The following is a 13,704-nucleotide window of genomic DNA, read 5'->3' as shown; positions in this document are numbered from 1 at the left end:
ATATATAAATTCTCAAAATAAACGATCTCATTAAAAGAAAAAAAGTCTATACATTTCCCATTATTTACTCTAAAATTTATATGCATCGTAGACAGTAGTTTTAAACTTCAAGAATTTATAAATACTTAATTTTGGTTTCACTAATTGTAAATTTAATAGAACATAAATAGCCAAGAAAATATACTTTGTCTGAAAAAAATCTAATAAAATAAACAACCAAACCTGCTGTCATTGATTCTCTATGTGACTTCCAAGGCTTTAACTCTGTATTGGGGCAGATCTCCTTATCTGTCTCCATCAGACAGCCTAGTGGTCTGATTGGTCAACCATGCAGTTATCAGTTGATGCCTATCCCCTACAGCACAATCAGTCTCCCAATAATTTCTAATACTTAAATTTTATTGTGATTGCTTACTGGAAATCTCATTGAAAAAAATTACTATGATGAAATACAAGGATAATTTATAAAATATCTTTATACACCTTGACATTTGATTTTTAAACCTAGCAAAGAAAACAACATAGGGCCTTTATACCTGAATTAAAATGTTAAAAGCAAAAACTCTAAGTGTGTTACAAACATGTCATTAAACATTATATTTACTCTTTGTAAAATTTTATATAAAAAGTCAATAGGACATGATTATTTACTGAGTTGTACTTACACAAGGAGCCCGGGTGGTGCTGTAGGTTAGGCATTCAGCTGTTAACTGCAAGGTCACTGGTTCAAATCTACCAGACGCTCTATAAGAAAATGATTCGTTTGTTCATTCCTTTGAAGATTTAGTCTCAGACTCATATATAGGATCTCTATGATTTGGAACAACTAGGTGGCAGTAAGTTCTTACTTATAAAATTAATTTCCTTTAGTTCTTAGAATAACAACAAAATTAGGTCTTCCCTAATTATGATTGGTAAAATTAAAGTTGTTGAAGAGAAAACATGATTCAATTAAAAACGATGTTAATAACAAATGATTATTAAAGTACAAATCCTTTTTCTGCTAACCATTGCCATTCTCATTTCTGTAACCTTGCATTGAAAAATATGTTGATCTCTACTCTTTGATATTTCCTGAATGTTTTGCCCTTTTAAAAAGCCAAATGAAAGATGATCGAACATTCTGTAGTTGTTGTTAGTTTTAGGTGTCATTGGGCTGGCTCTGACTCATAAAGACTGTATGCACAGCAGAACGAAACACGGCCTGGTCTTGTGCTGTACTCACTATTGTCCCTGTGCTTGAGCCCACTGACCCATTCACTGTACCATTCCGCTCCTCAATGGCCTACCTTTGTTTTCCCATGCCCTCCACTGTACCAAACAAGAGATCCTTTGCCTGGGACTAGAAAATGTGTCCAAAGTATGTAAGACTAAGTCTTCCTATCCTTGCCTCAAAGGAGCACTCTGGTCTTACTTCTTCAAATGCAGATGGGTTTGTCCTTTTAGCAATCCATGGTACTTTCAATATTCTTCTCCAACATCACAATTCAAATGCACCTATGCTTCTATGGTCTCCCTTATTCAATGTCCATGAACTTTCACATGCATATTATGCTATAGAGAATACCATGACTTGAAAGTAGCATCCTCACTCTTCAATTCTCTAAAGAGGCCTTGTGAAGCAGATTTACCTAATGCAACTTGTCTTTTGATCTCTTGATTTCCATGAGCATCGATTGTGGATCCATGTAAGACAAAATACTTGCCAACATCAACCTTCTCTCCATTTTTTATGATTTACCTATTGGTCCAGTTGTGAGGATTTTGGTCTTCCTTCCATTGAATTGTAACCCATACTGAAGTCTAAAATCTTTGATCTTATCATAAGTGCTTCAAGTCCTGCTCGCTTTCAGCAAGTGAATCTGCGTTGTCTGCATCCCGCAGATTGGTAATAAGCCTTCCTCCAGCCCTGATGCTGGGCTCTTCTTCATGTGATCCGGCTTCTCTGATGATCCGCTCAGCATACAGACTGAACGAGTATGGTGAGAGGATGCAGCTGTGACTCACACCTTTCATGACTGCCAACCATGCAGTTTTCCCATGTTTTATTGGTCTGTGTGGCAGTGATTGTTTTTCTTTTTTGCCTTAGTTACCTAATGTGTTAGTCCAGATGGACTAGAGAAACAAATTCATAGACACGCATATATGTATAAGGAAGAGGTTTATATACAAGAGCAATTGAATATAGAGAAAACATCCCTGCCCCATCCAGATCAAATCCATAAGTCCAATATTAGCCCATATGTCTGAGACCAATCTAAAAAGCCCTCTTCTGACTCATGAAATACATGCAATGGTGCAGGAAGATCACTGGCCAGTGGGCGGGAAGTCTTGTGGATCAAGCGGTGTTGTAAGCATCCCAGTGCTGGCAGGGGCCGCCACGTGGCTTCTCCAGCACCCAGGGTTGCCTCAGAGGAGGTCCATGTGGTTTCTCAGGGATGTCTCGCAGGGAGTCAGCCTTGTCAGCAAAGAGTCTCTCCAAGGGAGTGAGCTGAGAGCGTGTCTCCCTCATTGACTATACAGTTATTGACAGGCTAGATTTCACCTCATCACTCTCAGATTGACAAGAGATTATATAACTACCACTTCCGGTACTGCTGTAACACAAATAACAACGTGGTGACTTTTAAAACACAAACATTTCCTCACATTTCAGGAGTTCCAATTAAGAACATGACTGAATATATATAAAGAAGTTTGTTTCCCCTGATATCAATTTGGAAAAAATCCGTATTTACTGTATAGATTCATGTATATGCCGAGTTTTTCAGCACATGTTAAATGCAGTTTTTGTGGTAAAATTAGGTGCCTCGGCTGATACTCAGGTCAGTTTATACTCGAGTATATATAATACTTGGATTTCATGCAAGATTAAAATTGAGTGGAATGTTGCTAATCTTAGCTCTCATGTTTACTTTGGATTTCTCAGCAGGATGGTGTTCTATGATCTTCTGCATAATATTCTTGCACTTAGCTTCTGCTAAGTAAATATTTGTATAATTAAAGTATATATATATATATGAATTTTCTCCCAATTCCTGATTAAAGAATGATTAATAATAAGCATTCCTGGGAAATGTAGATATAGTGACCAACCATGAAATGTACTCAGCAACATCCTTCAAATAAACTGCTCCTCTCCACCTCAGTGCCGCACTGGACCGCGAAAACCCGTAGACTCCATCCACATGGGAAAACGAAAACAACGTTCCTTCTCTCTGATGGAAAAGGAAGTAAACTTAGCTCTGTTTTCATTTTCCCACACCACTCATTTTCTTGTCATTCATTGACAAGTCCATCTTTTAGAAAAATTCCTATTCTTTCTGAATATATGACAGTGTCCCTCTTAAATAGTCCCCTCTGCTCTCTTTATGTTTACCTTCAAACATTTGTTGCTCAGCCTCTAGGGAAGGTGTCTGGTCCACAAACAACAATAAGAGCATGACCTTTACCCCACTGGCTGCCATTTCTGAATAGTTTGAACAAAGATTTCATAAAAATTCTGATGAAGAGGTGAGAAACACAAATCAGAATTTAAAATTCTTTCTGGAACTATAGAAGGTGACTGAATGCTTAAAGCTATGCCCCGACTTAATTTTTAAGCTCTGCACTAAAAATATCCGCTCCTCTTAAAACTAGACAATAATTTGATTTAATTAGTTTCTTTTGAAAAAAAAAGACTACTTGAAGCGCTATGCTCTTTTAAGGTCTGTTTATGTAGGATCAGATTCAAAGTGACCACTAGAAAGATTAGAGGGATGCTAAGGGGCCAGTGGATTTATGTGCATGAAGGAAGGGCAGAAAGGAAGAAGAGTATAAATAAGCCCATGGCTGCACTCTGGAAGCCTGTCAGCAGGGGCGCTAATTTACATACATCGGCACGTTTGATGTGGTGTTTGCTCTGCTGTCTGCCTATATTCTCACCAACAGCAGAATAATGTTTAATGAAACAAAGCTAGGGCTAGGGCTAGGGCTAGGGCTAGGGCTAGGGCTAGGGCTAGGGTTAGGGTTAGGGCTAGGGTTACGGTTAGGGTTAAAAAAAAGAAAGCATATTTGAAAACGCTATAAAAGCCATATCTGATATGCGTTCATAAAAACTGAAGAGGAGATTTTGCTTGGTTTGCCACTTCATTTTGATTCAAATCCTGAGAGAGGGTTAGGTGTTTCTAGGTGAAAGGTGAAAAATAATTATTCAAGGGCAAATAGAAGGTCCCAGGAAGGGCGAAAGATGATGACAATTGTCGACTAAAGTGAAGTAAGGTGGCAAATGAGGAGGATATACACAGACTAGTGGGTTTTTCTCTGTATTAAACATATCATCATAAGCATCACTTCTAAAAAATTTCTCTGTGTTGTGTGCTTTTTAAATGGAGTATTAAAATGGCTGATTACGTTCCACATCCTTGTTTTGAAATTAAAAGAAATACTGAATATTCTAAGAATCCATTTAAAACATTGTGTTGCTGGTAAAATTGTTTTCCGATTTAGGGCAACTAATTTACCAACTTGTGGCGCATTCTAATCTGCATTCTTCTTTAGTTAATTGTGAACAAGAAATGATTTTCTTCGTGAGTTAAAATCTTTATTATTGTTTTCTGACCCTTTAAAATGAGTTGTGCTTTTGTGACTTGGGAGTTGTGTGTGTGTATACATATGTATGTGTCTTAACTCTTTCAAGCCTCTTTCGTATTGGAGACATCTGTCTTTAAGGTAGGCTTTAACACATTGCTGGGTCAATTCCACAGGCAAAGAGATCTAAGAGAGTTCCTCTGCTGTAGACCAAGATCATCTCCAATAGAATGACCTTGATATTTGGGACTAAGCTTTAAGAAACATATGCTCTACTCTTCCCCTCAAAATAATATCAGTAGCTCAGGTACTACATACTTTCCAATTCAGTGCAAATCAGTAACACTTGCACTTTATCATGACCAGGAATCACTTCAATTGGAAAATAAATGCTTACAATTGCAGCCTCTTCATGATTACGGAATTTCATTGTGTACTGGATAAAATGTGAGTATTAGGCTATTTTTAGCACGAGAATTCCTCATCTTTTTTTTTACTGCTAAATACTGATGCACTACCAACATTTTTATCCTGGTGGTCTTGTATTGCAAAAACGTGTACATCTTAAATTTATCTTGCAATTTGATCACAAGTTATCACATCACCTGGATAGAAAAAATCAATATGAAAGGGATGAAGAGGAACCGGATCTTGTTTTATTTGAGGCATCTTCTTATTGATGAGATCTGTGTTCCAGACTCGATTCTCATCCCTTGGCTCTGTGTATAAAAGACTGAATCGCAACAGTGATACTGTGACCAGAGGATATTACATCTGATATTAATTTATATTGACATAGTTACATTGATGTCATTTTCCATTTCTAAAAATAATGATAGCCAGTCTTTAGTAGAAACCTGAAGGAGAAAACAAGATTCCACCTCTTATCACTGGGTTGTTTAAGAGTAAAATAACTTTAATTGAGGAACTGTAATTAAAGATCAGCGATCTGAAAGAGCTAATTGCCTGAGATCAATGTTGATGGTACACTAAGAGTTTGTGTCCTATCAGCTGCAGAGTATTTATGTCATGGAGATTTTCTGTTTCATCACACAAAATATAAGTACTTTAATTAGGTAAAGTTTAAAAAACTTAAACACCATTCAGCAATTTTATACTAGGCAGATGCAATACAAAGTTAGAATTTGTTTCAATTATAATTCTTTTCCCACATGTTAAAGCTATTTTAACCTTTAGAAGCATACAATTATTACGGAATAGATCATTTTTAATGATTCATTATGTATGAGGTCATTTGACAATGCAATTAGCTTTGTGATAAAAATTTCTATTCTTCTGATCATTCTGTACCTATAATGAATGAGGAGAGTTTTACATCTAATTTCCTGAAATTAGAAGATTAAAGATAGAAATAGACTCTTGTATTTAAATGAGACATAAAATGACTCGATTACATTAGTCCTTTAGATGTGCACCCTGGAATTTCAGAACTCTGACTGCTGCGTTTCTACTTGTCCTCATTATTCCTGCAGCGGATCCAATGGTCCTGTGCTGCCTGCTTCCATTAACACCCTCATTCTCACAGGGTGCCTTTGACTGTGATCTGGAGATTAAAGAACGGGTCTTGTAAGTGCTCGGGAATGACATGCATCGCTGTATTGTGCACAAAACTGAAAGACTGAAGCAGAAAAGCTAGACTAGACTTGCTGCAAGCCCTGTGTGAAAGTGGCGCACAGCAGAAAAGGCATTTGTTTGTTTGTCTCTCTCCTCTCTTCAGATATTCACCACACGTCCAGTCAAGTCGTGCTGTGTTCTCATAGCAAAGCTGTTAGTTGTCTTTCACGTAATCAGCGAAGCATACTATTTTCCAAATAAAATGGATTGAAAACAAAAGTGACTTTTATGGTCAATGAAACATGTATGGTCTCTTCTTCTCCACTGAGTAAATATAAAAAAAGAATGAGACTCTGATAAATACAAGATAAAATGTGTTCGAGATCGATTAAAATGTGGTTAAGGAGCAAATCATACCTGAATGTATTTTAAGCTAATGCTCTCAAGTCACTTGATGATTTGGGATGATAATTTTTTTCTAAGACAAAACATATAATTTTATACGTTTATTGGGTAGAGTGATGGTTCATCTATAGACATTTAAAAGTTAGGTTTAATTGTTGATTAAATTTTTTGGTTAGAGAGCAGAAGTTTTCCAAAAGAAGAAAGATATCCTATAAAGTGTCTCCTTAGTGAGTATGATACTAAATAAATGGAAAACTATTAAATAAGGGTGTAACTCTTAATAAAGAGAGATACTATTTCTCTGTGACTGATACATCTTTTAAAAGGAAATTGAAGTTATTATTTTTTGCTTTCTTGAGTAGGATAAACTTAATATATGTACATATATATCTTAAATTATTGTCTCTCCTCAATATGAATTATTTTAATGAGAAATAAGACAATGCAAAATTTCAAACTAATTTGTAGAGGATTAAGAAATATTGATCCTATGGAATCTTTAGCTTACTAAAATTTCATGTGGTAATTTGGAATTCACAATAAAGCTCCAATGGCATATTAGCCAAAGATCTCCATTCATATACTTGCCCTGTCCTTTTAGACCTATGTATTTAGATTTCCATAAGGAGAAATATATTAAGACTTCTCTGAATCTGGAAAAAAAGAGAAAGATTTTTTTCTCTCCCTTTGTATGAGGAAATACAATTAAATTTACATTGAAATAAAACTATGTATTGTTATATTGACTGAACACTTTAAGATATTGAGTTTTTTTTAAAGTTACTTAAAGTACAATATAGATTACTTGTGCTTTAAAAAGCCCAGAGTTAACTATATGCAGTATTTTTAAGGAAAATAAATCTAATCCAGAGTTTTACAGTTAGAATGAAGTTAATAGTAAATGATCTCACTTGATATCTAGTTCTGTTCTTCAAATAGTCAAAATCTCAGATGGTTTTTTACTTGTTAACTAAACACCATTCTGAAATGCTTCCTATTCAGAGTTCCATGAATAAAAGTTTGAATGCTCTGGAGGTACTGGGGAATGTCAATGATTTAATGGAAGATAAACTTCTAGACTGCAGGGCTCTTTACTGTTCTTGCTTTGTGTGCATTGTCCTGTGTAAGACTATTGGAGATTTGGGCCTGATTAAATATGCTATCACTTATTCTCCAAGATTGATCTCTTTTTGTTTCTGCACATCTCTTGCCTGACACCTATGCCAACCAAGTTTGATTCTATAACTTCAAAATTGGGCCAATTTAGTAGAAGTTTGATATGGGTTTCTATTTACCCTACATTATCTTGACTTAAAATATATGCATTGATAGATGCCCACATATATACAAATATGCATACATGTACATATCCTAGGTAGACAGCTGCATAGATGGATATTCTCCAGTCATCACAGACATGACAGAGAAAGGGAGAAACGTATTTTGGTTGGAGAAAATCAGAAAATACCAATGCCCAAAACTAATATTTGAAAATAATTATTTAAAATAAATCATAAATTAAAATCATATTCATGATTAAATACTATTCCATATTTTCTCTCACAAGTATTTTCTTCAAAAAAACAGTTACCCCCCCCAATAAAAAAGCTAGCATATAGGAAATAGAATTCAGTCTGATTTTGCTTCCGTATTGCAGTTTCATTGTGCATTTTGGTTTGGAAAAAAAATACTTATGCTTTGCCATGCTCAAAAATGGACATGAAATATTAATAAATATACACAAAGTTTTTCTATAAATTATTTCCTTATGAACCATTTTCCAAGTATATGCATGTAACATTTACAGTTGAGATATTATAAACATCTAAGCAAGCATCGTTTTGGAGTTGTTATTTTTTTTAATACTGTTATTGGGTACTCTCACATCTTATCACAATCCATACATTTATCCAGTGTGTTGAACACATTTGCCACCATCATCATTTTCAAAGTGTTCTTTTCCCACTTGGGCCCCTGATATCAGCTCCCCATTTCTCCCCCTTCCTCCCCTGCCCACCCTTATTATTTCCATATCTTATATCATCCTCTGTTGTCCTTCACCCACTTTTCTGTTATTCGTCACCCTGGGAGGGGATTCTAGATTGATCCTTGTGATCGATTCCACCTTTCCCCCCCACTTTCCCCTAATCCTCTGTGATCTCTACTCTCATTGTTGGCCCTGAGGGATTTGTCTATCCTGGATTCTCTGTGTTGCTTGCTCTTATCTGTAGCAGTGTGCATGCTCTGGTCTAATCTGCTTTGAAAAGTAAAATTGAGGTCATGATAGTGCGGTGAAGGAAGCATCAAAGAACTAGAGGAAAGCTGTGTGCTTAGTCAGTGCTATACTGTGCTCTGACTGGTTCATCTCTTCTCTGTGACCCCTCTCTGAGGGGATGTGCAATTGTCTACAGATGAGCCTTGGGTCTCCACTCCATGCTCCATCCCCATTTACCTTGGGTCTGGTTTTGTTCTGGGTCTTAGATGCCTGATACCTGATCCCATGAACAATTCATGATCACACAGGCTGCTGGTGTGCTTCTTCCATGTGTGCCTTCTTGTTCTCAGCTAGATGGCTGCTTGTTTAACTTCAAGCTTTTAGGACCCCATTCACTATATCTTTTGATAGCTAGGCACCATCAGCTTTCTTCACTACATTTGCTTATGCACCCATTTTGACTTCAGCGATCTTGTCCGGAAGGTGAGCATCACAGAATGCTGGATTGTTAGAACAAAGTGTTCTTGTGTTAAGGGAGTACTTGAATCAAAGCCCAACATCCATCTGCAACCTTAATTCTTAACATATAGATATGATTACATGGTTCTATTAATATATATACATATATTTACATTATATTTACATATGCATATGCCTATATTTAGGCCTCTATAAATGTCTTTTGCTTCCTGGTTCTTTCATTTCTTTCCTTTTACTTTCCTCTTGTCCCCCCATCATGTTTGCTACATTGCCCTTGATTAAGTCCCACTAGGCATCTTACGATCTTCCTTCCATTGACTTTAGTTCACTTGTTGTCCCCTTGTCCCTGGGTTGGTTACCCACACACACCTTTCTTCCCCCACCTCCCCTTCTCCCGTACCCCCAGGAACCATAGGTCTAGTTCTTTTCATCTCCGAATTATTTATCCCACCTATCTTATCTAGACTGATATGCAGATACATTCATAAGTGCAAAACCAGGCAAAGTCAAATAAAACAACAAAGGAAGACAAAACCAACAAAACAATAACAACAAAAAAAACAAAGAAAAAATAACAATAGCAAAAAGAAAGCCTCTGAGAAGATCAGGAACATTTTCTCATATATTTATTGGCCATTCATATTTCTGCTTCTGTGAAACTTCTGTTCAGGTCCTTTGTCCACCTGCTTAATGGGCAGTTAGTTTTTTTCTTACTGTAAGCTTTCAAGGTATTATGGATTTTAGTAATATGGCCTTTGCGAATGGCAAATGAATCTAAGGCCAGCAGGTCAGATTTATGACTAGAACGTTAAATATATATCCCAGGTCAGCATGTCAGATGGCAGGTTGGATGGTAGACCACTGATGGTTCCCAGGATTAGTACACAATATGGCAAGCCATTGGCATTTCCAATTAATTGGCAAATGACTAGCCAATGCAGGATTCAGGCAAAAGGAAAATGCAAGGAACCTTTCCACAGTAATCATTTCTATAGGAATTAAATCACACCCCTGAGAAAAACTTCAGTTGCAGCAGGACTGTGACTGAGTGTTTGCACTCCATTTTTTTCCTCTTTACTACTACTTGATTTCTCAAACCAGACACCATAATGGAGTTGATTGTGTTGTCTCACATCATTGGGGATTAATAGACCTCAACTGCTGAACCTCTGATTATCCTCTCCAGACAAGTGGACACAAAACCTATCACAGATTGTTATGATGCTGAAGATGCTTAATTGGAACTTCCATGTTCAGATGAACTTCCAGATTAAGAAGAAAGACCTATAATCTAGTTCTAAAAATTAGGCAGTGAAAGTTCAATGGATCACAAGACCTGTATCTCCAACCAGTCATGAGAATGGCACAGGACTGGGCAGTGTTCCATCTTGTTACCCATTATTGCCATTAGTCAGGAGCTGACCAGAAGTAAATGAACAGGAACAGCTATTAGAGTCTTGTGCATAACACCCGATTTCTGTTATCTGAAAAGAGAGGCTAAAACCAGCAGTAAACAGTGTTAACATGATCATTATGGAAGACTAGTAGAAGTAATAGTAGGATTAATTAAAGTCTCAATAAAAATACATATTATCACTCACCAAATGTTTTAACTAGGATAGAAGTAGTGTTATACCTTTATAGCTGCTAATTAAATAACTCATTTTGATAAAGATAAAAATGATGATCAAATGGGTCTACTGAGCCAGTTTACCACAAGGAAATGTTTCATGAAAAACAAAAAATAGTCTCTATTCCTGCGTTTTATATTATCCACTTGCATAAGATCCAGTGAAGCAGCTAAATGATGGAAATGTGTTCTGTATGTTTTGAAGCATATTCATTCAGGGGTAGAGCTGAGACAAATGCCTGGGCATTGTTCTTTAATGACGACGATGAAAGCCACACACATAGGATTGCCTCCTGTAGGTCATTGCAAAACAAGCTGTTGATAAGTGACCTAATGTAATTTGTTTTCACTGTTAATTATGTAATAGGTTTTTTTTGTTTGGTATGTCTTATATCAAGTGAGATCTTAGCCCAGAGACCACTGGGAATGTAGTTATTTTAATGGAGATGAGATATAGATTTGATAGCAAAACAAGTAATAGATCTCTACTTGAAATGTTTGTCAAAAGTTGACTATTTAACTTGTAAAAGTGGTGAATGACACCCAATAGAGTCCTCTGTTCTTGGATTAAATAACAGAAGTTTTGATAAAACCTTGATAATGTGCTCTTGGCTAACTTTGTGGCCATGCCCTTAGTCAGAGGACAGTGCATGGAAATTAATTTTGAATTGTTTCTTAGCATAACATGTCTTATTGATGGCAATGACTGCTGTAGAAATTATGACTTGATATTGTGTATGGGGAAATCATGTGAAGAGGCCAAATTTCTATTGAAAGGGGAATTGGAAAAAAAGAGATTGAGAAAATGAGATGGTGGGATGACGAAAGAGAGACACTAAGCTTCTATTCTAGTTCAAATAAACAAAGCTCATTTCACTTTGTATTGAAAAGTCTATCTCAGACAATTGGGTCCAAAAATGATTTTAGAGCAAAGGAGGTGGGAGGGGGGACAGAATATAAAGGACGTATCTTTGTGATAGTTGTCCAGTGAGGTCCGCTCCCCTTACTTAATAGGGTATCTTCTCTTGGGTCAAGAGCCACAGCCAGTAACACCAGAAGCACAATCAAAATGCAGACTTGTGTGTGAAACCACCCCATGCTGACCTTACCTAGAGTCCTGATGGCACAGGTTCAGAGCCTTCTGCTGTACACCTGATTCTGAGCTCTTGGGGAATGGAAGTCTCACTTTTCCATATAGAGTGGGGAATATAGACGAAAAGAAAAGCACGTGGCTTTGAAAACGAAGTGAGTGCATGCACTGGAACTTTGTTAATTTGCACATCGGAAAGCTGCAAACATAGACCTCAACATGAAAATGAGTCCTGTGGATTTTTACATATAAGTGCAAATTAAGCAAGCAATGCTAGTTCTGTCATGTATAGGGTGAATCATATGATATTCAGCTCTCTACTACCTCAGCAATAAGAAATATTATACTCTTTTCATCTGGCGTTAGTGTATGAACTATTGCCATTTCTGTCTTTTATTTATTTCTTATTGTAATAAGCAGATTATTTTGTAGTTTGTCATGTGTATTGTTCTACTATAGCCTTTTTAGTGAAAACTATTTAGGGCAGTGAAATTTTAATTTTTCAGCGTTTGCTTGTTTTAGCAAAGATGGTTTTTCAGAGTAGACAATGTTTCTTGTAAACTCTGCTATACAAAGCATAGGAGAATCTCTGCTTTGGTCAGTTAAGAGAGATATTTTAAATTTCTGCTGAAATTTTTTATGCCTTTAACATGTAATACAGGTTTTAAAAAATTATAAGAGAAGAAATGAGATGCTTTTGGGGAGAGCATATTAGTACCAATAATAAATGCTAAGCACGTTCTTGTGTTGCATTTATTGTACCTCTTTCATTTATTTATATTCAATCACTCAATAAACATTTCTAAAGAGCCTACTCTATGTATGTAATACACAGTGTAAACATTGAATATATAAGCAACAAACTGGGGAAAAACCCTCACTACCATCCAGTCAATGCTGATTCATAGCAGTAACTGAAAGATAAATATTAGATGCCAAATTACATATTTCATCTTTAATTATAATTGCTATCCATGTTTGTGTGCTGCGAGAGAAAGTAATGGGGGACATGAAAGGTTTCCTTGAATAGATCTTGAACAGAGAACTGAGAAAAATGCAAGAATTATTGTATCAGGGTTCTTGTAATAAAAGGAAGTAGTGCTTTTAAGGAAATGAAGCCTAAAAGCAGAATTTGGACTGGAAATGGCCCACAGATGGTGCAGGGCCTGTAAAACCTTTTTAGTTGTTTTTTTTCTTAATCGTAAAGAAAAAACAATACAATGTTTTTGATCTATTGTAGGGATATTAGCTTGGGTTCTTCAGAGAGAAAAAATGATTGGGAAATATATCTAGATGATAGATAGATAGATAGATAGATAGATAGATAGATAGATAGATAGATGATAGATAGATAGATAGTGAGACAAAGAGAGATTTTAAGGAATTCACTCAGGTGAGTATGGAGAATGATCAGTTAGAAAACTGAAAGCCATGAAATGTCTGGAAACGAGAAAGAGTGCATATTTCAACCTTGCTCCTCTGGTTGCTCTTCTCTCTCTATAATGGTTGGATTCCCTGCCCTTACTTCTGAGATGTCTCTCTTATACCTAGGAGAATGACAAAACTGACTAACCCATTCAATGCTTGTTCCGCAAACTCTATTTTCACGGTCCCTATCAACCACTCCTTCACATTCTGGGACTTAGAAAGAAATGGATAGTAGAGTCATTTAAAAGTAATTTCCCTTCACCAAAATTTAGAGATCCCACCTGAATTTAGAGATCACCTCAGGAATAAATT

Source organism: Tenrec ecaudatus, chromosome 8, assembly GCF_050624435.1.
Source record: "Tenrec ecaudatus isolate mTenEca1 chromosome 8, mTenEca1.hap1, whole genome shotgun sequence".
In the NCBI taxonomy this organism is placed as follows: Eukaryota; Metazoa; Chordata; class Mammalia; order Afrosoricida; family Tenrecidae; genus Tenrec; species Tenrec ecaudatus.
Note: the sequence above shows the minus strand (reverse complement) of the source record.